This window comes from Brienomyrus brachyistius, chromosome 14 (assembly GCF_023856365.1).
Source record: "Brienomyrus brachyistius isolate T26 chromosome 14, BBRACH_0.4, whole genome shotgun sequence".
In the NCBI taxonomy this organism is placed as follows: Eukaryota; Metazoa; Chordata; class Actinopteri; order Osteoglossiformes; family Mormyridae; genus Brienomyrus; species Brienomyrus brachyistius.
The window spans coordinates 22,741,948-22,768,438 of NC_064546.1; the positions used below are offsets into that span (position 1 = coordinate 22,741,948).

The window sequence follows — 26,491 nt, forward strand, 5'->3', positions numbered from 1 at the left end:
ACCAGAGGTTCAGTGTTGCTATGCAAGCTCAGTCGCTCACTTAATACGGAGAAAAGATCACTCGCAATGCGAGAGGGGTTCGCATAAATACCTGGGCAAGATTTCCAGTGCTGGAAACTCCTTGAAACACATTTTGACTTTTATGAAAGCAGACCAATGCAGATACACTAAATTCTGTTGGTTCTGGTTATTAGCTGATCTTACGGTCCAGATCAAATCAGACCTTGTCACAAGCTGGCTCCAAAGAACGTGTTATGTTCCTGAACGTTTACATTTCAGACACAGGGATTTGACAAAATGACAAAATGCCAGCGAAATGCGGTGAGCTTGTGTTTCGCATGCCGGAGGACCAACCCAGAGCTGCCCCCGTGTCGCCCTGCCGATCTCTGTGGAGTCTGTTCGCGAAGCACCTGGCCCACGCTCATGCCAAACACACATAACTGCATGTGTCACTGGCTGCCTGTATTGATAAATTGCTTTTGCTTTGCAATCTTTACGGGGTCAGAATCCAATATAATGATGACGAGGATTAGCATGATCCAGTGTTAATGATGATGAGGATTAGCATGATCCAGTGTTAATGATGATGAGGATTAGCATGATCCAGTGTTAATGATGATGAGGATTAGCATGATCCAGTGTTAATGAAGATGAGTATTAACATGATCCAGTGTTAATGATGATGAGGAATAGCATGATCCAGTGTTAATGATGATGAGGATTAGAATGATCCAGTGTTAATGATGATGAGGATTAGCATGATCCAGTGTTAATGAAGATGAGTATTAGCATGATCCAGTGTTAATGATGATGAGGATTAGAATGATCCAGTGTTAATGATGATGAGGAATAGCATGATCCAGTGTTAATGATGATGAGGAATAGCATGGTCTAGTGTTAATGGATGCAAAATCAAAGATATTCATTTCCTCCTGGCACTAACCATGTATTCCTTCACAATTCTAAGCCATAGAAAGGTCCCCAATGAAACCCCTGCGTTCCTACATCATAGAGACTCATCTCAACATTTATAAGATTATATTTGTAGTGCCCGCAAATTTTTATATTAGATGTGAAACTTCAATAGGTTCAAGCAATTTTTCCTCATAAGAATGATGATATCAAGACTGCGTCAGTATTTGCATATCAAATTATCACATATCTGAGTAGCCCAGAATGTCCTGAAAACAAATCCATAAAGCATATGTGGCTAACACACGTGCTTCAATGTTCAAATGCAATCAATACGATGCATCTTATTTGAAAATTTATTAAACTGTTACATTTGAACAGAAGCATTTATATTGAATTTTTAGAAATAGCATCCATGATTCAAATTGTACTGTAACACAAATTTTAGGCCATACTACCTAGCCCCAAGATGGTGCCTATCACCACCACACTGGCATAAAACTAATATTTTATGTTAAATGTGGGGGGTCCAAACGAATAATAATAAAATGTGAGGGGACATGTCCCCCTCAGATTTAATGACGGTGACGTTCATGGTGCCCATGCTCCACATTTGATAGTTTGTTGTGTTATGCAAACTCAAACATTAGTCTGTTTCTGACCTTGACTTGGTCTTGGTCTTGTCTAGGTCTCACCTTGCCTTGTTCCTTGTCTTGTGTCGGTCTCAATACACTCGGATCTTGGTCATGTCTTGGTCTCGGCTTAGGTGGTCTTGACTACATCACTAGTTAGGGGGTCTGGAAGGGTTACAGAGGGCAGCACTGAGTCTCCTATCTGCTTCTAACAAAGAGAGAACATAAGAACATAAGAAATTTACAAATGAGAGAACATCCCGGACCATACAATGAAAGGGGGAATTCTAAGGTGGGGGGTTGTGTGCTTAAATGTGGGATAAATTTGGGCTGGGAGGTGTGATGAATGTGACTTCGAAACATGGTCACTGATTAGATAATCCTCATGCTTAAAAAAAAAATAAAAAAAAAATCACTGAAACGAATTCTTTCTGGAAGGCCACCGATTTGTCCTGGTGAGGTGTATGGTGGTGGTGGTGGTGCGGGGGGGATATATAGACACCCGCCAGCAGTGGCTGATCGCCATCCGTTACGTGTAATCATTCTCGCTCTAATCGCCCTTCGAGGGAAATGAGTGACTCACAATGACAAACGACGAAAGCAATCAGGTTTATGTACTCGCCGTGTCCCTTCCAGTAAATCTCACTCAGGAACTAATGAGCAGGACAGGCAGACGGTTTCTATAATCTGCGGCTTTCCTAGAAGTCTTGGCAAGGCAGAAGCGGCAAGGCTTTCTGTGGCGAAGCCCAGATGATTGCAAAAGAGAAACTGCTGTGCCTCAGCGCTCAGCTGCACCCGTTTGCTCCCGATCCCCAAAGCCGGTGCGAAGCGTAGCGGGAGAGCGGAGGATGATGGGAGATGATTAGGGGAACAGCCCCACAAAGCGGGCTGAAGTGGCCAGAGAGCTGCTGAGGTCTCCATCCCATAGATGTGTCCGTTGCCAGAGGAACCCCAGAGGATCATTAGAGAAGCATCAGAGGAATATCAGAGGACCAGACCTATGACTCAGCCTCATGTCCTAAAGGATTCGGCTCAGCTGGGAGCGGACGGAGGAAGACGGGATCCTCCTGAAAGGTCGCCTGCATAAATCCCATGGCTGTGCATTTGAGAGGTGCTGGAAAGAGCAGGGGTTTGATGGGGCCTGTGTAACGTTACCGAAAATCCAGAGTGAAGTGAAACGTTGTGTTCATCATGTTACTGGCTCCAAGCGCAGTAAGAGTGGAAACACAGCACAAAAGATTTATTTGGGGTCATCACCGTTCCACAGATCATTAGAGGGTGAACCGTTTGACACCTGTGGAGGGTCATGCTATGGGTAAAGAGGCAAACGCCATGTATGTGCAGGCCGTGCTTAGGGGACCGTTTGCTGTTTTTCGGGCTCCCACCCAAAAAGTCACTTTGGGGTCTCCCATGGTGCAGTGACTGTTTATGGTCAACAGGGGGCCCCCTGCAAATGCGTGGTTTGAATGGTGGTAAAGACCGCCGCTGGCCCTGTTCACTGGCGGTATCTTTTAAAACCAAGAATCGCCCCCCTGGGGCTCGGTGCTGAGACCCTTGGCCCAGACCCATGGGTGCGGCCGATTGATGGGGACCCAGGTTGGCAGCGGCCTGTGTGCTTTCAATTGGATCTCTTGCCGTCTTGCAGGAGAGCTGAACCGCAGCGGTATTCCCATCACCCGGCCTCGTCATCCCCAGCCAAAGCCGCTCCGAGTCCCAGATTGGGTTTCGAGCCAGAAGTGACTCAGATATCTTTCCTGACAGCCGTAATATTTCGACACAAATTATCTGTGTGAACGCATGGGTCCTTAATTCAGGTGCAGCTGCCCGAATGGAACCTTGCCTGTGGGAATGCCCCCACCCCCTCCCGAAATGGAGCAGGACCCTCAGAGGAGGCGTCGGGATAGGCGCTGGATGGGTTGAGTACGGCTGTCAGGCCCGCGATGGGGGAATGTCAGGCTGCAGTTCGGGTCTCCCTGCCGTGCATGGGCCCTCTTGCAGGTTTCGAGGACAAAGGCAGGTGACTTGCAGGCATGCAGGGCTCAGGCTGGCTCAGCGGTGCCTGAAATTAAGGAGACAGAAGGTCTTTCCTGTCAGCAGTGGATCCGAGGAGGAGGCTTCTCCACATGTCCGGCATGTCATGGTGACGGCCTGAGCACGCTGCTCAGCGCTGCGGAATGACCACCTGCACCAACGACTGATAAGTTGTGAAAAATTGAAGCAGCTGCGGATGGCGTTTCCATGCATCGTCGCATTCGGCTTTGCTCCGCCAGACCTTGGTGCTTCACAGAGGTCACTGTAAGGTAGGGTTACGTTTTTGGCGTTGTATCTGAGATCTTGCTGGGGGGGGGGGGGGGGGGGGGGGTGGCAAGTCTCTGGGCCTGTGATCAGATGATTGTAGGTTCGAGCCCTGGCGTCAGCAGAACAGTCACATGTCCGTGGGGCCTTAAGCAAGGCCCTTAAACCCCCAACTACAGGGGTACTGTGTGCTGGCTGCCCCTGTGCTGTGACCTCCCGCCCAAGCTAAGGAGAGCAAGATGGGCTCCATGAAGAGAAGAATTCCTATGTACCTGTACTCGTATTTGTGCAAATAGCAAATAAAATATTTATCAGATCTGGTCTTCAGACAGGTCCCGTGACTAATGCTACTTTGTGTCTGGGGGGGGGGGGGAGGGGGATGGTGACCATTCCCTCTCCCCCCGCTGGGGCTCTGTGACCTTCTCACTCATGCATTCGGAGCCCTGAAGTGTGGACAAGTGCCAACATTTGCCAGCATGGCCCAAACTCTGCCAAGGGGATGCCAGAACCCTTGTGTGACCTAAACTTGGCCCCACGCCTCCCTTCAGGTCACATGACTTCCTCTACACTTATGTCATTTCTTGTGACTCCTGGCTTGATGTGCATAAGTGTGTAACGTGGATCAGCCAGTTTGCTGCTGCAGGTCTTGCCTCTAATTGCTAGGATTTATGTCTGTGTGGAGCACAGATCAGTCACTTTTAATGGTGCCTTAAAACGGTGCAAGCAGGATGCGTTGGGCACCACAGGCTGAAAAGGTGCATTGTCGGATAAGGTTAGGGGTAGGGTGCCCTTGGTAGGACCTTCTAAAGCTCTGAATGACACCTGTAGGGACCAGGAGCAGTAAGGAGGAGTGTCATTTGGGGCTGAAATGCTATCGGGGAAAACAGGCAGCATGGAAAGCCAGATGAAGGCACCTGGCTTGGGAGAGGGCCTCCTGATGAAGGTACCTGGCTTGGGAGAGGGCCTCCTGATGAAGGTACCTGGCTTGGGAGAGGGCCTCCTGATGAAGGTACCTGGCTTAAGAGAGGGCCTCCTGATGAAGGCACCTGGCTTGGGAGAGGGCCTCCTGATGAAGGTACCTGGCTTGGGAGAGGGCCTCCTGATGAAGGCACCTGGCTTGGGAGAGGGCCTCCTGATGAAGGTACCTGGCTTGGGAGAGGGCCTCCTGATGAAGGCACCTGGCTTGGGAGAGGGCCTCCTGATGAAGGCACCTGGCTTGGGAGAGGGCCTCCTGATGAAGGCACCTGGCTTGGGAGAGGGCCTCCTGATGAAGGCACCTGGCTTGGGAGAGGGCCTCCTGATGAAGGCACCTGGCTTGGGAGAGGGCCTCCTGATGAAGGTACCTGGCTTGGGAGAGGGCCTCCTGATGAAGGCACCTGGCTTGGGAGAGGGCCTCCTGATGAAGGCACCTGGCTTGGGAGAGGGCCTCCTGATGAAGGCACCTGGCTTGGGAGAGGGCCTCCTGATGAAGGCACCTGGCTTGGGAGAGGGCCTCCTGAGTGCTGGAGCCTGTGTTGCCTCAGCAAGGCTGCAGTGTGCGCATCCTCCGGCATGAACAACAGATGACCCTGAGGGCGCCCTCTGCAGCGTTTAACACATTTTGTTTCTGGGAAAACAACATTTTCAACACAGTTCTGCTGAAAACGTGCTGTGGCAGCCAGACAAAAAAGCTTGGGGAACGTTTGTTTTCGTCGGGGGAATGCCCCGATTCTGTCTTCTCCTCCTCGGCCGTACAGAAACTGGCTGTGTGAGGGTGATAAGTGAACTGCTCGTGGAGGGAACCAATGAACAGCCCAGGGCTAACCTGCTAAGAGGATTAACCCCCCCTAATGGTATAGTCCAGTGGTCCAAACTGCTCCTACTGGACAACACTGAATCTGTTTTGCCCAGGATTGATCTTGGCGTCAGCCAGCTGACATGTGTATACAATGTGGAGTGGGGGGACTGCGAGGGGGTCAAAGGTGATGTTTTAGGGGTTACCTGGGTATGCCGAATCTTCCGTATCCCAGAACCACCGTTACCCTGCATTTCTTTCATCAATACGGTCAGCAAAAATCAAAAGTACTTACTGAAAACACAAATAAATAAATAATTAAGCATCCTTCGGCCAGGCTCACTCTTCCCGGGCTTGGCTGCCGTCGGAGACCACAATCAGATCTCAATTTCACGTAAGCACTTTTTACCCTAGATATAATAAATCATTGTTATCCTGTCTGAATCACGTCCAGGCGAAATTTTTCACTGTGTTCGCGGCTCCGCTGAGCTCTGATGCCCGAGCAGCTTAAGCGTGCGAAGTGACAGACTTACACAAATAAACGCTTCAGACGCACAATGTTTTGGAGCGAGAGAAACCCCCTCTCCTGTTTCTCGGGGCAAAGAGGCTAAGTCAATATTTCCAGAAAGCCGTAATCAGATCTTTGAAAGACAGAACCTGCAACAGACCTAAATAATTGTTTTTTTTAGATAATTTAATTTCTGCTGCCCCGCACCCCGTTCCGTGGCACGCTCCTGTTCGAACCCGGGGGAGTTGCACAAGCAGTAATGGTGTCCCTGCACCATGACAATCCCTCGTGTGGCTTACTGTGGAGACACGCAAAGCGGCACTGTGAAAATCCCCTGCCTGTGAGGGTGGCTCCCCCGTGCCTTGCCCCTCGGCCCACTGGAGGAATTTTTTTAACTCTCCCCCCCCGGCATCCACAGGTGGACAGTCCCTCAAACATGGGTATTAGCTGGGTCTTTGTAGCCCATTAATAATAACAGTGCAAATGAGCAGCGGCACATCCTACAGTCATATCCCTCTGTATGACCGCCCCCCCTCCCCCATCCCCTACTCCCCCTATGGGATGATCAGTCACCCCACTCTGCAATGGATTTTGTTCTGGATGGGATGTCTTCTTGTCTGACATCGCTTTGCGTGTGCCAGCAGGGCTGATTCGCCTGATTTATAGGGGGGGGTTAGAGCATATGAAACACTGAGCTGGGGGCGGGGTAGGGGGGGTGGGGGCTCTCTCTGTGTCTGGCAGAGCCGGCCATCTGTGCCGGCGTCCCTGATAACTTAATCGCGGGCCGCCACGGACTTGAATAAACACCAATAAACTGCCCTCGCACTGAACCCTGAAGGAAAGTGTCAGGGACAATACCCCCCCCCGGCGAAAGGTAAACACCGTGCTCAGGTCCGGCCTCGGAATCCGAGCGAGACAGCGAGCAGGATCCCAGAGGGAGCGGCGCTCCCTTCTTAATGGCTTTCACTAGATCTGCCATTAATTGTGATGGAGTCGTCTCACTGCTGCTACCGCAGAGACGTGGGAGTGGGGGTGGTTGAGGAGGCATCCCAGTTTTAGGTGTTGGGGAGACAGGGTCCACCTGGCTGGCTGCGTTGAGTCTGCAGCGGGGGCAACATCACCCTTCGTGTCACGGAGGTCCGATACGCAGGCAAAATCTGCTATGCGTCACATGACCACCCAGCCCGCCTGAGTCTGGACGATCTATGTCTCAGTTGGATCTGGTCAGGCCTGGTGACTCACCCTGCTCTCGTCTGAACGATCCAAGGTTCTGGAAGATTCCAGAGAATTGACATCAGTAGATTCCGATGGTTTATGCTTGACTGCTACAGCGCTGGCCCACTGGGCCTTGCCATGTGCTGGGTCGGGTTTGGCATGTACTCCGGACCCAGTACCCAGGGGGAAACAGGCTGTCGGTGGGTTAATGTGCATTCAGGCTGCTCCTCCCCTGGGAAGGACGAATCATGAGCTGAATTACATTCCCAAGCCCGGTACCCAACTGCCAAAGCCGGTCCAAACCCGGCTCCTCCAGTCTGAGCCTGTCTGGTGCTCAGTGGGCTCATATCAGAAGGCTCTTTGTAGGCCCACACTCGCTTAATATGTATATTATATATATATATATATATATATATATATATATATATATCTCCGCCTGTGGCCCCGACGGGGACATAGGCCGCCAATCAGCTCTCTCCAGGCATCTCGGTTCTGAGCAAGTCTTTCCAACTGTCTTTCCGACTTCCAGGTGAGGACCTTTGCTGAATAATGTGCCTTTTTCATGTAGGTTTAGCACAACATGCTGGGCTCAGCCTACACCAAGGCCTTAAAGCTCTCTCTTTATCCAGCTTTCAAAGTGAAGCATCCGCAGAACCCCAAGAGTGGCATGAAGTCGTTCCTGAAGAGCTGGCCGTGAGGAGCAAGGCATCCAACTGGTGACGAGCATATCAGCTTGAACAGGACCACCAATCACGCTGCTCAGTGCCAGCGCCACCGCCAGCCCACCCACCCCCCGGCCTTATCGTGCCAATTTGTGAAATGACGTGTAGCAGCTTAAACACCGAATCTGCACGGCGTGAGGCAACAGCTCCAGTAATAAACATCCATGGGGATCCGACTGCAGAATGTACTGTTTTCCTACGTGGCACCTATAGGTGGAGGACCATGCTCCCCCCACCATGTGACTCTCACTCCATGTTCCTCCCACCCAGTGGCCACCCACATCTCACCCACAGGTGGCCAGTGTGCTTTTCATTCCCCCCCAAACATTCGGTATGACATGGGCTAGATCCATCACGCCCACCTTGCATCCCCGCCTCTTTATGGCTACTTTACTCCTCAGTGCTAATGTTCCTCACTTCCTCGGCAGCGTGTGAGGAAAGTGGTGGAAATAAGCGTGCTGCACGAATGGTGTTTTTGCACATAATTGCAATTTCAAGGCTTGCAAAAATAAAATTAGCATAATTGCTAAATTAAAAAATGGCCACCTTCAATTGCTTGCAGGAGTTGAGATGTGCCGATACCACGGCTGCTTGTCTGTTTTTGCCCGAAACCCCAGGGCCAGCACCCCAATTATGGCACCCGAGCCACTGCCGGCTGCGTGCTGAGTGCCGCGGCAAATGCTGCATGGAGAAAGCGTGTATTGTGAAACTTAATTCACGCACGCGATCAATTTACAGATAGCCAGTATCTGATTCTCCAGTGGAGGTCCTCAGAAAACTGTTTGTGGCAGACGGAGAGGTGGCACGTTTCTGGGGAATTCCACCTCGCAGTCGGGAAATGGAAGCACGCAAATGCCACCCCCCCCCCCCCACAGTGATCTTCACTGTGGAGGGCAAAGGTCTTAGGAGGAAAGAACGGTTTTTAGTAAGGTACATTTCTGCTACTGCCTATGAGGCTCGCTCCGGCTGCGGACGTGTCTGTCTCATATGAGGTTCACCCCAGTTGCTGATTTGTCTGACTGCATATGAGGCTCGCTCCGGCTGCGGACGTGTCTGACTGCATATGAGGCTCGCTCCGGCTGCGGACGTGTCTGACTGCATATGAGGCTCGCTCTGGCTGCGGACGTGTCTGACTGCATATGAGGCTCGCTCCGGCTGCGGACGTGTCTGACTGCATATGAGGCTCGCTCCGGCTGCGGACGTGTCTGACTGCATATGAGGCTCGCTCCGGCTGCGGACGTGTCTGACTGCAGTCCAGCTTGCTCTGGCCGGGGGAGTAGTAGGGTGTAATAGCACATCCCCACTGTTAAAAACATAAGCCGCCAAGTCCCTAATCTCTTCTGTCCAAACTGCTCCTACCCCGAGCACTGAAGAGGCAGCCTCTTTTATACTGCTGTCCATTTGATGGTAAATATAAACAGGTCAGATACTGAAGACCAGCTTGAGGAAGGAGCCCCCCCCCCCCCCCCCCGCAAGTCCCTGAATTTGGAGGAGAGTGGAAACATGAAGAAACTGCAGTGACAATGAATTTGCCTCCCAATACAGTGCAATAAAACTTATTTAATCTGCTCTAGGAGTAGAATTGGCTGGAAAGTCTGAAGTCACTCCAGTCTGTCTGGTATGTACAAATATAGGCTTCCTAAAAGTTCAGGGGGGTGGTATTTACATTTTGCGGTCCAAGCAGGCAGGAAGTGGCAAGCTTGCATTGGAACTCTGTGCCTTACTGGGTCAGATGACTCGGGCCTCTGCTAATCCCATAATGCTTAGTGGTCATGCCATGCTGAGTGACCTGAGCCGCTCTTCTGCCCAGCCGGCAGGTGAGAATCAAGATGCCGGGAGGATCTGCGAGGATCCCTAAAGCATCTCCAAAGCGTCTTATTCATGTCCCCAAAGGGTTCCCATGTGGCTCAAAAGTATCCCCAAATGGTCCTCAAAACATCCCCAAATGGTCCTCAAAACATCCCTAAACGGTCCCCAAAGTATCCCCATAGTGCCCCAAAACATCCCCATAGTGCCCCAAAACATCCCCATAGTGCCCCAAAGCATCGCATCCCCATAGTGCCCCAAAACATCCCAAAATGGTCCTCAAAACATCCCCAAACGGTCCCCAAAGCATCCCCATAGTGCCCCAAAGCATCCCCATAGTGCCCCCAAACATCCCCAAATGGTCCTCAAAGCCCTCCAGCTATAGCAGTCCCATTTTTTAATGGGGGCTGTGTGATATTAGCCTTCACATCTTCACACGGCACATCTTCACAGCAGATTTGTATGTCTTTCTGCGCACAGGCGGGTGTGTGTGTGTGTGTGTAGGTGGGGGGGGGGGCTGGTATCCTACAGAAGCCCCCCCAAGTTCTTCCCGCTATGATGTGCTGAGGTCAGCCTACATGTTACACCAAGACATTTCATGAGGGGGAAAACGAATCCTGCGCCAATATATGTCTGAAGTGAGTGAACCTCCACATCATCTGACGCAGGGCACATGTGACCTGAATTTGGGACATATGAAAAACTATAAAAATTAAAACAATATGTATAATCAGTGAGCAATAATTTTGCTCACAGTGTCTATGTAACCATATATGTGCATTATTTGCATGGGTCAATGTAGGATGATGGGATATTAAAAGAGGGCGCCGAAGGACTGCGGTCGAGGCTCACCCTCATCATGGTCTGTCTTCATCCTCATCCTCATCCTCGTCCTCATCCTCATCCCTATGGCCACTTTGACCATGACATATCTGGAGTGCTTGGCGTGGTCTGCATGTCACTTTGGCCTGGGGCTTGGCTGCGAACCCAAGCTGCACAGACACACCCCCTCCCCCCCGCGGAGCTTCTGAGGTATTGCAGTGCCTAGTTCTGCGTACTCAAAAGGCTGGGGGGGGGAGGGGCAGTTTCATGCACAAACAGATCCCTAATGCGGACCAGAGAGGATCTCGCTGTCGCCCCCCACAATTTTTCTCTGATGTAGCCTTTCTACATCTTACGCATGATCCATGTCTCCATGGCGCCATTTACTCTCATGGAGAACCTTGGGGGGGGGGGGGGGGGGCACTGCGTGACCCAGCACTTTCTTAACACTCTGCAGTATTATACATGTGACTATGTCAGGAACACCCCGTCTCTCCCTGCAGAGCCATCACCAGCCTGCAGGAGGCACTCACGCAGCAGTGTCTGACAGACCTCCGCTGACTAACACCCAGAGGCGTTTTAAACAGTCGTAGAGCAGCTGCGAGACGTCAGATTTCAGTAACAAGTATGTACACACAGTATAAGGAAAGGCCCACCCAGGTTTAAACAGAAGTTGGAGCAAAACGGCCTTCCTGAACAGGAGCAAATGTGTGTGTTTACATGTGCGTGTAGCATAATGTAATATTCTGAGGTAATTACCACAGTGACGCGGTCTTGACGTTTCCTAGCTGTTCAAATTTGGTGTCTAAGAGTGCCTCCTTAAACCCCCTGTGGGATGTGCAGTCTGTTTAGTGACATTAACCAGCCTGGTGAGGTGGAAAGGCAGTTCAGTCCAAAGCACTCCGCCCTCACACTCACCCTCACCTCTCCCCAGCGTCTGCATGGGCCGTTATCTCGCTGCGGAGCTTGTAGTCTTGCTTGGTTAAGCATCTTCGCTAAGATGTGACTGAAGACCATATTGCCAAATGACTTAAGCCCAGAGCCATGCCAACTGTGCTGTTTGGCAACTACTGTGTGAGGAAAGAACAAGGCCAAACCAGGACTAACCAGACCAAACCAGGACTAGCCAGGCTGAGCCAGGACAAACTAGGATTAACAAGGCCAAAGAACTAGCTAAAACCCTGGGTTCCTTTAAATCAGAGCTAGATAAGATTTTAACAACCCCGAGCTATTAGTTAAGTTCTCCCCAAACAAGCTTGATGGACCGAATGGCCTCCTCTCGTTTGTAAATTTCTTATGTTCTTATCAAGATTAGCAAGGCTGAACCAAACCAAACCATGCAGAACCAGGACTAACCAGGCCACACCACGACTACTCAGGACTAAGTAGGTTAAAGCAGTTTTGTGCTATTAATCAATCAATCAATCTTTATTTTTTTGTATAACACTGTTTTAACTACTGAGTTTAGTGTTTTACAGACTATTTAAAAGAAGAAAAAGAAATTAAATTAAGGACACAAGAAATGACAATAAGCAGAAAGACGCCGGACTTTCACCATCCACCTCCTCCATAGGAGACACTAATTCCTACCACACCAGGGACTCTAGCATCTACCTCATCTGACACCTGTGACATGGAGCAAGGTGAGTGTGAGGTAGCACTCAACTGGAAAACATATCTCTGGAATATTCCAATTAAAATAATTTATTGTTATATTGTGAGACATGGACGCTAGCCAGTGGCCTGAGACAAAGGCTGGACTCCTAATGGACTGTGTTTCTATGGAGAATCCTTGGGGTACCACTGGTTTGTGTTTGTGTTGGCCAGGAGCATACACTATATGGACAAATGTACTGGGACACCTAGTCATTACACCCACAGGAACTTTTGACATCCCATTATAAATCCATAGCCATCAATTTGGAATTGGTCCCCTCTTTGCAGCTATAACAGCTGTCACTCTTCAGGCAAGGTGTCTGTGGGAATTTTGGCCCATTCATCCAGAAGAGCATTTGTGAGGTCAGGCACTGATGTTGGATGTGAAGGCCTGGCTTGAAATCTTCGTTCTAGTTCATCCCAAAGAGCTGATGGGTTTGAGGTGAAGGCTCAGTGCAGGCCAGTCAAGTTCTTCCACACCAAACTCACCGAACCATGTCTTTATGGACCTTGCTTTGTGCACTGGGGCACAGTCATGCTGGAACAGGAAAGGGCCTTCCCCAAACTGTGCCCACAAAATTTGAAGCATAGAAGTGTCCAAAATGTCTTAGTTTGCTGAAGCATTAAGGGTTCTCTTCACTGGAACTAAAGGGCCCAGCACAACCCCTGAAAAACATCCCCATACCATTATCCCCCCTACACCAAACTTTACAGTTGACACAATGCAGTCAGTCGGGTAACATTCTCCTGGCATCTGCCAAACCCAGTCTCGTCCATGAGACTGTCACACAGAGAAGCATGATTCGTCACTCCACAGAACATGTTTGCATTTCTCCAGAGTGTAGTGGCAGCGTGCTTCACAGCACTCCATCCCACGCTTGGCATCGCACTTGGTGATGTGAGGCCTGCAAGCAGCTGCTCAGCCACGGAAGCCTATTCCATGAAGCTCTCAGTGCACAGTTTTAGTGCTGGGGGGTTAATGCCATTGAAAGTTTGGAACTTTTCAGTTAACAGAGTGTTGGTGACTTTTACGCACTACGCACTTGAGCACTCTGTGACCCTGTTATGTTATTTTACATGGTCTGAATTTTGGTTGTTCCTAAACACTTCCACTTACCGCTTACAGTTGACTGTGGAATAGCTAGCTGGGAAGAAATTTCACGCCCTGACACATTGCAAAGGTGGCATCCCATAACAGTACTATGCTTGAACTCACAATTCACTGAGCTCTTCAGAACAACCCATTCTTTCACAAACGTTTGTAAACCTGACTGAATGACTAGGTGCTTGGTTTTCTACACCTGTGGCAATGGGTCTGAATGAAACCCCTGAATTCAATGATTAAGAGGTGTGTCCATATAGAATAGTTAATTAACCCCTCAACATAAAAAAAATCAAGTGCATTATTATAAAAGCCACTTTAAAATAACCTGAGAGATCATGCAGACTTCACCTAGAGCAGCAGTGCCTCTTAGCATGTCCTTGGTGCCTCCTTAGCATGTCCTTAGTGCCTCCTTAGCATGTCCTTAGTGCCTCCTTAGCATGTCCTTCTTTATGGTTCTGCTCAGACTGGACCATCCTGAGGCCTATAGAAAAGAACAGGCACCTCAGTCCTCAATCAAAGCCAAAAACAGCATAAAATCTATACTCTTCACCGTTTAACCCGTGTTATCAGCAGAGGGCCGGTGCCTGTCAGTCAAGTGTGCTTGTGAGGGGTGTGTGGGTGACGTTAAGGTAAGTGTCTTAAACAGTTTTTCTTGCCATAACTCACAGGGATTTAAATGAGTCTGGATGGTCTGTGTATGGGCTGTAGTCCAGCTGTTTACCATTTTCTAACTGAAAACAATTAAAAACCAGCCACTCAAGAAGCCCCTTCGACCAGACGTATAGGAAAACAAGGGGGCTGGGGGCTGAGCTCCACCATCCAAAACACAAATTGTTCCCATTAAAGAGACGTATTTACTTTGAAAACAAAAACGTAACAAACATATCCGTGTAAGGTGAACTCGAGACAGATGTTGTACAAATTGTGCTGAACTAGAAGCAGCTGCTTAGCAAAAAAAACTGCGACATTCACCACTCCTATGCTTTAATAAAAATCGAACCCAGTGTTAAACAAAAATGTCAATGAGCTCTGTAAACAGCGAAGGCTTCGTAACATACTGTAAATGATTATCGCCCCTTGTGTCGAAAGGCCTATATTAGAAATGACCTGCTTTTTAAAGCAAAACGAGTAACCGCCAAACCGTGTTAAAATGTGAGCAGTCTCCCTGCTATATCGCTGAAGAAACCTTCAAAGAGGCCCTCAGACAGCCGAGGCTGGACCTCCACCAGACCTGCTGGACCCAGAACCATGTTCTGTCCTAGACACTGATACGTAACAGTGTATAGGTCAGGCTGACTGCTGTCGCTCTAACTCCCTCCATCTGGGGGCATAACACTGACTTTCAGAATTTTAATCTGATGACACAGTGGATGGCAAAAGTGCAATATAATACTCATACTCAGGTGTACTTTAGGTATTCCAGTGTTCAGTGTTTAGCGCAGTTCATATTTAAGCTTTGTTCAATGCTGTAACTACGGCCAAGTTCTGTCATCAGGAGGCTGAACTTCCTGTCACATATTCCTGCTATATACACACAGACACAAATGCCCCTTTCCCAGAACCCCCCCTAGAAATGACACATGTCAGCAGAGGCTGAAAGCCCCCCTAAAAGGACCTCCAAGACGTCCAGTGCGGGGAAGCTGAACAAACAAGGGCATCATGTCACCGAATATTACCCCCACCTCCAGGGGACACACTGGGGCAGGTGGCTTAGCTTAGACCTGTACCCCCCGTTTCCCATGGGGGGGACCAGACCCCTCCAGGCTCAGGAGTGGCTGCGTTTTAACATGACCCCCTCCTCCCCAAAACCAGTGGGGGTGTATTTTTTGGGAAAAAAAAGGCCAATGACACTGTGATTTAACAAAGGGACTGAAGCTCAAAGGCTGAACTCCCAGTCACCTGGCCAGCTACTCCCAACCTACGCCCCCTAGTGACTCTGGCGGACTCTGAGTGACACCTCATTGGCACCACAAATGACTCCTGTGGTCGAAGGTGGCCCAAGGCACTCACATCTGTTTCTGTTGGCCCTGAAGTCCGGATCGGGGGTCGAGATCAGTATGCTGGACCGGTTCTTTGGCTACGCCGTTGGGAGTAAAGATTCGGGCCAAGAATGAACTGGGCCAGGGGATCCATGTCACATCTTAATAAAGAAACCTATTACAGCATGCGTCACATAAATTATACAACCAAGCATGTGACTGACGGTAGAAGGTTCTAGAAAATCAATAATGAATGCAGTACAAGAGCCGGCTGTCATCTTCCAGAGACACCTGTCCCGGAACAAACCCACAGCAAAGGCGTGCTGGAGAGGAACAGGGCTCGGACTTAATCAGGGGCTTCTCCTCCGAGACAGAGATCTCAGATGTGGTTTCCGCTTCCTGTTCCCGCCAGCTGGCCCTCGGCAGCCCGGACGGGGCCCGTCAGGCCTCCACGCCCCTTGACTAGGGCTCTCCTTAACCACACAATCACACGCGCGGATATATTCCACAGCACATCCGGGTTGGGCCTTCCTCGCTGTATTATCCACAATATTTATGTACAGAAGCTTCCCACAACACTGTTAATACGTGGCTGCCGGCCCGCCCGCCAAGAGGTTTTGGTCCTGGATAAGTCTCAGGCTTCTGGTCGGCCCATAATGGCTCTTTAACGAGTATCTCTTTTTAATACATCCCTGTGCGCGCACACTCACAAACCTCCCGCAATTAACGGAATGACTTCCAAATGTACCGTGAAATGATTAACAAGCGGACTTGACGTGGCCCCTGGGGAACCCCGGCGGGAAGGCCGTCTTATCTGTGCCTGCAGAAATAGCGAGGGGTTTTCAGAGCCCCAGAAATGCCGTTGGCAGCTCGGGTCGCCCCTAAGATGGGGTGGAAAGTTTTAATGATGCAAAGTGAAACTCCATGAGTTCCAGCTCACGGCTGAGGGACTGAGAACTGCAGGTAGTGCACCAGAGAAGCAGCCACTGGTGGCTGACTCAGCGACCCAGCTCTGAGCCCCATCTAATCTCTTTGAAGCTTCTACTGGAATCTCCATGCTCATCTGGTTCTTTCCAGGGAGCCTCTTGGACAAGACACAAGCCAGTATTTTCTTAGCAATTATTTAGACTTGAAATTATTTCTGTTTTAATTGTTCCTTATTTTAATTGTGTTTGTAAATGTAGATTCACAATAATGTACATTACCTTGTCCCTCAGAAAACTAAAAACACTGACAGCTATTCTCATTCCTGCAGCTTCAAACTCAGCATAAAACTGTTCAGGTATGTGCTGCAGGTCCTGGACGGATTAATTCATTAGTGAGCTTCAGCATCTGCACCTGATTATTTAATTACAAAGCCTTAAAATCTGCCCTTGATTAATTAATTAACAATCTGGCCCTATGTGTATTCATTATGATGCTACATTTATGGCTGACGTCCTACTAGCTGTGCCCTTTCTCTGAAGAGTAACTTCATCCCAACAAGCAAGTGGATTTTAGCAGATTTCCAGGAATTCTCTCACCATGTGGAATGCTGTGCCTGTTAAAGCTGTAGGCTGAGGTCGGCCATTGCCATAGTGTGATGGGAATCCCTCCCGGCACCCAGTTGAGGAGGCGGGGCTCTGCGACCGGCCCTCACATTCTGGTGTGAGAATGTCATTCTGAGACCCGAAGTCTAACAGCAACCAGAGAGCCCCTGCGGATTTGGGGAAAAAGCAACAAAAACACAAATGACATGATTTCATTAGTGTGGAACAAATGTCAGTAAGGTAACAGTTCAGGGCTATGAGGGTGGAGAGTGCTAGAGGAGGAGGAAGGTGGAGATTCCAGCAGAAGATATGGAGGTTGCCCTCCATGTCCAGGGCTGTGCGTGTGTGCCTGCCTGAATGTGGAGGATTTCTTCTGGACAGAACTCCCCCTCCCCACCCAGCCAGCTGGCTGGAAAGGACCCCCGTGTGATGAAAACTATGGAGAAAATTCCCATGAAGGACAACTTCATAAAATCTCTGGCTTGTAAATTTCTCTTAGTATGTCCTTAAAATGCAGCTGGTTAGCATGCATATCGTGCATTCGATTCGAGAGGGCATGGTTTCGAGGGTGAGGCAGGGAGTGCCGCCCATCAGCTCCTGCCAGGGAGCTGATGTGTGTCAGATGGGATGGTTCCCCTGGTTGCCATGCCAGCAGCAGCCGGGGACGCCTGGAGAATATTAAATGACTGTTGTTGTTCAGAGTGATACCCCCTCAGCTGAGCCCGCCCCAGAGCGGAGCAGACTCAGAGGATTCCCAAAAGGAACAGCCAGCGGACATGTTCCGAGCGGCTGTGGGCGGCCTGAACAATCCCTGCTGAAATCACAACACAGTAACAAAGTTATTTAATTTCCAGGAGGGCTTGGTGATGCAGCCAGTGAGTAGCTGTCACCCTCAACCTGGACAGAGAGAGAAAGGTGGATAAGTGTGAATTACTGGGCAAGCCAACTCACAGAGGCTGGGAAGCACTGGGAGTGGACCACATTGGCACTGGGAGCAGGCAGCCTGAGCACTGGGAGCGATGGGAGAGGACAGCCTGAGCACTGGGAGTGGACAGCCACGGCACTGGGAGCCCTGCGAGCACTTTGCTTGGACCTGAAGCCATAAGGTCTCTCATCATCTCTTGGCTGCCTCACGCTTATTCTTGAAACACAACCTGCATGGACATTTAACATTACACACCACCGGGGGGGGGGGGGGTTCCCACAAATGCGCTTGTCCCCAGAAGGGATAAGCCCCCCCCGATGATTTTCTGTAATCTGAGTGAGTCATGAAGATGCATCAGTTGCAGGATGCAGCTGGATGACGAATTGGGACACTTTGCTTTTCATCAAGATAATCTGCGCTTCTGATCCCCCCCACCCACCCCCCAGAGGAAGGTTAAGACAACACGGCTAATGAAAGACAGCCCGCCCCCCCCGACCCGCTGTGCCTGTGGTCGTACAGCCTCCTCCATGGTAGCGGGGTTTGGCTTAAACAGACACAGCACCAGTATGAGTTAGGATCCCATCCCAGGAAACCACAGAGGAGCATGTTTCATGATGAGCAGAGGCAGGGGGAGAGTGATGGAAGGTGATGGGCGGTGGGGGGGACAGCAGTGGAAAGGGGCGAACGATGGAAAGGGGCGAGTGAAGGAAGGCGCGAACGACAGCCTGGGGCAGGTGATGGCTGGGGGATGAGTGAAGGAACAGGGAGTGAGGGCAGGGGGCGAGTGAAGGAACGGGGAGTGAGGGCAGGGGGCGAGTGAAGGAACCGGGAGTGAGGGCAGGGGGCGAGTGAAGGAACAGGGAGTGACGGCTGGGGGATGAGTGAAGGAACGGGGAGTGCGGGCAGGGGGCGAGTGAAGGAACCGGGAGTGAGGGCAGGGGGCGAGTGAAGGAACAGGGAGTGACGGCTGGGGGATGAGTGAAGGAACGGGGAGTGCGGGCAGGGGGCGATTGAAGGAACGAGGAGTGAGGGCACGGGGCGAGTGAAGGAACGGGGAGTGAGGGCAGGGGGCGAGTGAAGGAACGGGGAGTGAGGGCTGGGGGATGAGTGAAGGAACAGGGAGTGAGGGCAGGGGGATGAGTGAAGGAACGGGGAGTGACGGCAGGGGGGTGAGTGAAGGAACGGGGAGTGAGGGCAGGGGGGTGAGTGAAGGAACAGGGAGTGAGGGCAGGGGGCAAGTGAAGGAAGGGGAATGAGGGCAGGGGGCGAGTGAAGGAAGGGGAACGACAGCAGGGGGATGAGTGAAGGAACAGGGAGTGAGAGCAGGGGGATGAGTGAAGGAACAGGGAGTGAGGGCAGGGGGATAAGTGAAGGAACCGGGAGTGAGGGCAGGGGGCAAGTGAAGGAACAGGGAGTGACGGCTGGGGGATGAGTGAAGGAACGGGGAGTGCGGGCAGGGGGCGATTAAAGGAACGAGGAGTGAGGGCAGGGGGCGAGTGAAGGAACGGGGAGTGAGGGCAGGGGGCGAGTGAAGGAACGGGGAGTGAGGGCAGGGGGCGAGTGAAGGAACGGGGAGTGAGGGCTGGGGGATGAGTGAAGGAACAGGGAGTGAGGGCAGGGGGATGAGTGAAGGAACGGGGAGTGACGGCAGGGGGGTGAGTGAAGGAACAGGGAGTGAGGGCAGGGGGGTGAGTGAAGGAACAAGGAGTGAGGGCAGGGGGCGAGTGAAGGAAGGGGAATGAGGGCAGGGGGCGAGTGAAGGAAGGGGAATGAGGGCAGGGGGCGAGTGAAGGAAGGGGAACGACGGCAGGGGGATGAGTGAAGGAACAGGGAGTGAGAGCAGGGGGATGAGTGAAGGAACAGGGAGTGACGGCTGGGGGATGAGTGAAGGAACGGGGAGTGCGGGCAGGGGGCGATTGAAGGAACGAGGAGTGAGGGCAGGGGGCGAGTGAAGGAACGGGGAGTGAGGGCAGGGGGCGAGTGAAGGAACGGGGAGTGAGGGCTGGGGGATGAGTGAAGGAACGGGGAGTGAGGGCAGGGGGATGAGTGAAGGAACGGGGAGTGACGGCAGGGGGATGAGTGAAGGAACAGGGAGTGAGGGCAGGGGGGTGAGTGAAGGAACAGGGAGTGAGGGCAGGGGGCGAGTGAAGGAACGGGAGTGAGGGCAGGGGGCGAGTGAAGGAAGGGGAATGAGGGCAGGGGGCGAGTGAAGGAAGGGGAACGACAGCAGGGGGATGAGTGAAGGAACAGGGAGTGAGGGCAGGGGGCGAGTGAAGGAACAGGGAGTGAGAGCAGGGGGATGAGTGAAGAAACAGGGAGTGAGGGCAGGGGGATAAGTGAAGGAACAGGGAGTGAGGGCAGGGGGCGAGTAAAGGAACAGGGAGTGAGGGCAGGGGGCGAGTAAAGGAACAGGGAGTGAGGGCAGGGGGATGAGTGAAGGAACAGGAAGTGAGGGCAGGGGGATGAGTGAAGGAATAGGGAGTGAGGGCAGGGGGATAAGTGAAGGAACAGGGAGTGAGGGCAGGGGCGAGTGAAGGAGGGGGAATGAGGGCAGGGGGATAAGTGAAGGAACAGGGAGTGAGGGCAGGGGGCGAGTGAAGGAGGGGGAATGAGGGCAGGGGGCGAGTGAAGGAGGGGGAATGAGGGCAGGGGGCGAGTGAAGGAACAGGGAGTGAGGGTAGGGGGCGAGTGAAGGGCCGAAGAGTGACAATCGCAAACAAGCTGCACTCCCCCGCGAAGACCGAGTCAAAACACAAAACCAGGAGAAAGTGGGCTATATCAGAAGCCCCTGGAGATGTCCATTGTGTGGGCTGGATACTGGGATGGGGGTGTGTTAATGGGGGGGGGGGGGGGGATGCAGTGGCCCCTGTCACTCCCAGATGCGTCATTTTGCATGACGAGTCCGGCCACTACCATCGCACCGCTGCCAAGAGAAAAGGATGGATAAACAGATGTTCCCAGCTCCAGCAAGGGAGGGGACCGAGCCCCCTCGGGCCCACCGGCTGTTTATTTTCCCTCTCCTGCTCTATTTAGTCTGCTCTTCCTCACTAATGCACTTTTCCATTAACGATGTCCCCAAATCGCATAAATACGGCATGAATTTATGGGAGGAAACATATTTCCAGGGACTGGAAGGTGGCATGTAACCCATCCTTGGGGGTCCCGACTCAGGCGACCCGTCCATCTCACTGGACAAGCAAACGAAGCCATATTTGTGCAAAAATGAATCACTGCTGTTCCCCATATGCAAAAAATAAATCAATGACTTCAATCCTGCTGTCCCACTTTTATATGAAGAACAAACCCCATGCTCGCCAGATCAATAAAGCATTTGGAAATACCATTCCAAATGCCCCCTGGCAGGAAAGCTGTCCTTTTCTTGGACAAATGCGGCAGTAAACAAATCCCGTGTGTCCTGCCCAGCTCGGCATGCCCTAAAATCCAAAGAGGAGGCCTGGGGGAAAAGGGGCGGGATCGAAGAAAGTCATGGTCTGCAAAGCCTGTCCTGGTTTAGGGTTCAGCAAACATTTGTACGTGAAAAACAGAAAGAATCAGAAAATGAACAACACAGAACGAATGTTAAAAGCAACAGTCTCCCTATGTGATCAATACTGGGAGCCAAAGCCTTTGAGCGTGGCTCAGACTGTGTGACCACTGCTGTTTACGCCGTTAGAAAACAGCTGATTTTGTAGAGCTAGATGGGTCGAGGGCTCACAGATCACATCAGAAAGAGGAAAGGGATGTAATTCCAGCTCTGATTATTAGCCAATCTGTCTATTGCAACCCCCTCCCCACTTTGAGCCCCAAAGATGCTGGGCCCTGAAAAAGAACTTACAGAAATGGAGGAGGCATGTGATTCTCAGAGTAGCCTGAAGGGGGCGGCGATGAGGCAGCTTCCTCATACATGGGTTAGATGAGCGGTGGCTTGAGGGGACCAGGGTTCCGCCTTGGCGCCTGTCCGGCTCACTGATCAGTGTGGCGACAGTACCCACCTTCTCTCTTCAGGCTTAGACTCTCCAGAGCCTCCTACATCTTCTGCAGGTCGGGGAGGTGCCGGGGGGGGGGGTGGGGGTGGGGGGTTCCTCAGACTCAAACCACATCAAAAGAGTGGCTGAAATATAACCACCCTCTAAATGCCTCCAGGTTCTTGTGGGAACCATAAACAGACATCAGATGACTTTCATTCTCGCCACAGAGGCCAGTTTCACGCCCTCATTTGCATAGCCTCTCCCATAAGGTGTTGCATTGGTGCATTACTCCCCCCCCCCCACCACCACTCACACACACAAACACACTCAGGAGCCTTTCCAGCATGGATGCTCCTGACAGTATTGCCCCCGGGGGTGTCTTATTTTCCATTTTTGTATTTTCTTTCCATTGTTTATGGTGACTTAGATGGCTAGGAGGCAGAGGTATAATTAGTGTATCGCTTTGCCCCTGGAGGTCCTCCCACCCTTTGGCCACGCCCCCTGGTGTGCCTTGACCCACCCCTGACTCACCCCACCCGGGTTTCACCTAGCCTGTGTTTCAAGGAGGGGCAGGGTGTTAATTACCAGGACAAACAAACTGTCACTTCCTGCTAGCAAATCAGGAGTCCTGCTCAGCAGAGGGGGCTCAAAACTCGAGGTCTGGGGTTCCTCGCATCGTCGGACCCCCCCCACCTCCCGGGGGCTCAGTTTACGGTCCCCTGGGAGGCTGCTGAGCAGAGGGCAGCTTGAGAGCTTACACAGATTTATAAGGAGGTTAACGTATTAAATCCATCACTCGGCGCTTTCTGCTATATTGGTTTACCACTCGAGGCAGCCTCTTTGTCCTGGGGGGGGGGAGATGTGTCACAGTATCCCCTCACATCCGTGGGGCAGCTGGCGTCAGGCCCATGAAATACGACAAAAACTAAAATTCTGTCTCGACCTCCTCAGGACGTAGATTCTCTCCATCCGCTGGAATGTCGTGGACAGTGAGCATCGCTCACTGCCGTCAGTCACACGGAGCACGGCCCACTTGGGCGGGACCCACTGGCCAGGCGCCCCGTCCCCAGCCAGAGCGATCTCCGATGCCCCATGGCTGTTTGAAGTTGTTTCCTACCAGATTTATTTGTCTTGGTTACATGTTGACTTCTGTTGCTGTTATAATCTGCTTTTGTGTTTTTCAGCTAAGCGCTGAGAGAGTAAAAGGCAGCAAGAATAATAATAATACAAACCGCTTGGGGGGGAAATTCGTTCCACATGCCAGGACTTCCTGTCCCTGTGGGGGGGGGGGGGGGCTTTTCATAGATTTGGAGGACATGTGCTTTGGGGAGTAGAAGCCCCTGCCGACATCCGGGGGAAGGGGGGCTTGGGACCTGGGGGGCCGTGCTGAGGAGCTGGGGTTGGTCATAAGCTTTGGGTTTGAGTGGTTGCCTGCACAGTCTCACCATGGGTTGTTCATTAATAAATAATAAATACTACCCCCCCCCCCATTCCTGCCCTCTTTTAATCCTTCATCACCCACCACTTCACAGTCAAAGGCCTTGTAGAAATGCTCTGCCAGGTTGGGTCATGCGACCTGTCTCACATACAACGGACGTGAATCCGAGGCATGTCCCCATTTCACTGGAGGCTCCCCTGCACATGGGTATGCCCTGCCATCCCTCGTGCCTCACACTATCAGCTTGATCTACACATCATCGTTCAGTGTGCCCTTACTTGGGGTCACCCCTGAGCGGACATTGAGTGAATTAGGCCATCGGTAATCTTCACTTTGACCATATATCCCGAGTTCAAGGTCACCAGGGCTGCCAATCTGTGATGAAGAGATTAATTGCTGGTCTTGCGTTTTCATGCAGAAATGCCGACATTGGTGTCCCGGCTGCTTGATGCAGGGCTACAGATATGCTCCAGGTATTTGGGCCTGTTTTATTTCCTTCAGTTCTGCCAAGGGTGGGACGATACACAGGGCTCTAACCGGATAATTTCCCAAAATGGCCAGGGTGCTATTTATGTCCCCTACACCACCCGAGGAGAAGCGGAGCAGCCAGAGCGGATGGAACTCATGTAACCCATCTGTTGCTACAGAAAAAAAAGTGGAAAGAGAAAGGCATCTTTCAGTACCAAACGCTACCCTACAGTTCCCCAGGTGCCCCAGCAGCCCTCGCTTCAATCTGAGGCTCTCTCCTCAGGAAGGCACTGGCTCGCTGCTGCCTTCAGGATTCCGGGCAGTCCTGCCCCACCCTTCCTTGGACACATCAACCTTCTCCGAGGCTCTGATCTTTCCTGCATTCACAGCATGATTCTGTCTGGTCATATGCTGGCCTACGATGCTGGAAGCACATGGGGACACCGGTCTGTGTCAGGGGTATATACGAGACCAATTACTTCCATGACACTGTGTCTGAGGAATCCACAGGCAGCTGACCCCGGAAGGATTCCTGCAGGACTGGCCTAGGAAAAACCAATATTTTTCCCTCCAGACTGAGGGAATGCTAAATTTAATAAACAACATCTCTCTGCTGCCTACAGCAGGACAGCTCACTGATTTAGAAGGACGAATCTACTCATGACTGAACTTTTCCTAGGAAAACCTGTGCGGCTTGAATGAGCCGTAAAACATGGTATTATTCTTTGCTGGAATTCCTTGGACAGTCAGACAGAAAACGACCTTGTCCGACGAGAGCCGACCTGAGCATGTCTGGAAATAACTGCACCGTCACAGGGGTCAAATTAATATTTTCAGTCTGAAAGATTTAAAAAAAAAAATGAACAGGGGGGAAAAGGTTTGACAGTGTGCAGTGATGGCTGAGTGGAAATGCTTTACGAGCGAGAGTCATTCACTTGGTTCAGGTCTCAGAAATGTTATCTACACGGCTTTCAAAGTAGGTTACACTCCGCCGGGGAGTCAGGCCCAGCACACAAACACTCAAATTACTGTTTTCTTTCCAGGCAGTTAAACTTCAAACACATTGTAACTGCCAGTAATGAGCTTTTTATGGTAAAATCAGTCTTTTAAAGATGCATATTTTCTAGGAAGCACAAGAATGTCATTTTTTACATGTATAATACACTTAATTGAATTACAGGGAAGTTGAACAAACTCGACCATGGGCCTGAAACTCCCTGGCATTCCTGCTGTTTGGTGCTGGGTGGTATTCTCTGACTATTTCGACATAAAAAATGTGGCTACACACCCCGTGTATGTGAATTCAGTAAATTAAGATGCTGCACGACAGTGACACCAACGACTGGAACACAGAAGGGGTTCCAAACAGGAAATGGCCACACACACACTAGTGACAAGTTACTGAGTTACATGCAGTTTGCCGGGTTCCAGCCTGTCCTTCATGTCCAAGTGGGTGGAGGTAGTACTCCGAGGGAAGTACTACAGACTGCCGGCCACTGCAAACCACTGCTTTTTTGGAAAAACACGAAAATTGCTTTCTTTGATTTGGAATGCAGATGCATAAAAACACACACAGAGCTTATTTCTGCTCCAGCTATGGAAGGCAAATCTGAAAGAGCGGCAGTGAAAAGTCACAGACAGCCACCGTAAGAGTGTCACACTGAAGCCATATTCCCAGGTGGCTTTGTGGGGGCTGCACACCTTCAACTCACGCAGACTGCAGAACCTCATCCAGCAGCCATGTTTACCACCACTCAAACTATGCATTTGCATGGGGCCCCTGAGGTTATGGAGCCCCCTGTTGGCTACAAACGGTCACTACACCAAGGGAGGGAAAGTGACTTTTTGTGTGGGACCCCAGAACCAAAACACTGACCCCTGGGTGCATATGCTGAGTAGCAGTTAATCCCCAGGTCCCATCCTGCACCACGGGGGCGTCATTGGGGCGACCCATTGGCGTCCGGAGGCCTGGCCCTGTCTCTGAGTGCCCCCCCCCCCCCACACACACACACACACACACACACACACACACACACACACACACACACACACACACCCAAGCGGCTCTGGGGTGGAGGCTTAGCAGACATATCTGGGGTGGTACTTGAGAATTTTGACATGTGTGACACAAGGGTTTGATGGTGGGGTGGAACACTTTAGTTGTCACTACATATAAACAAGCTTTGATTTCCATAAACAAGCTCCCTCTCCCTCGGAATAAAAGAGAAGAGCAGTTTTTAAAGGAAGGGCTCTTCCTCCAGAGCCTTTCAATAAAAGTAACACCAGTAACTCTGAGAATGTTTCTGTGAGCCCGGTCTGCACCTCTGAGCTCTTTACCTTGAACTCCCCTTGAAATTGTCAGGTTGCTCCATGGTGACAGTTGCTTCCTGTTCCCAGGGCTTCTTTTCAGGCCACTGGTCTGGGCTCAGCTGCAGCTCCATGGTTTAACTGGGGATGAATTCCTATACGTGCCCATCAAGTTTGTCCCTGTTCCTCTGGCGGACTGCTGTCCTTAAAGCTGCCTGTCAAAAAAAAACTGTGACATTTAGGGCAAAAATATGCGAAGGCGGCCTGTTTTTAGGGCCAAATGTATTGTTTCCATCAATCTCTTCTTCTCCCATGGTTCCCCACTTTCTGGAAGATCTGCTGCAAGAACATGCCAACATTGTCATGTGTGCTGAATGGAATTCTGGGACACCATGGCCTATCCTCTGAGGAAATGCCGTGCGGACGATGG

At 51.1% G+C, this 26,491-nt stretch overlaps 1 long non-coding RNA gene across 2 annotated transcripts in view; it reads right to left on the minus strand.

The window, feature by feature from the left end:
- The window catches only part of LOC125707829 (uncharacterized), a 30,214-nt gene extending 3,968 nt beyond the window's left edge, over window positions 1-26,246 (minus strand). Inside the window, exons 1-4 of one of the 2 annotated variants that reach the window (XR_007382379.1) lie at window positions 26,092-26,246; window positions 16,950-17,122; window positions 13,796-13,928; window positions 1,608-1,709 (exon numbers count right to left, since the gene is read on the minus strand). This is a non-coding gene — a long non-coding RNA (uncharacterized LOC125707829). Of the gene's footprint in view, window positions 1-1,607; window positions 1,710-13,795; window positions 13,929-16,949; window positions 17,123-17,906; window positions 17,944-26,091 lie in introns of those variants that run through there. The other variant, XR_007382380.1, reaches the window with a different exon arrangement.
- Window positions 26,247-26,491: the final 245 nt, after the last annotated feature.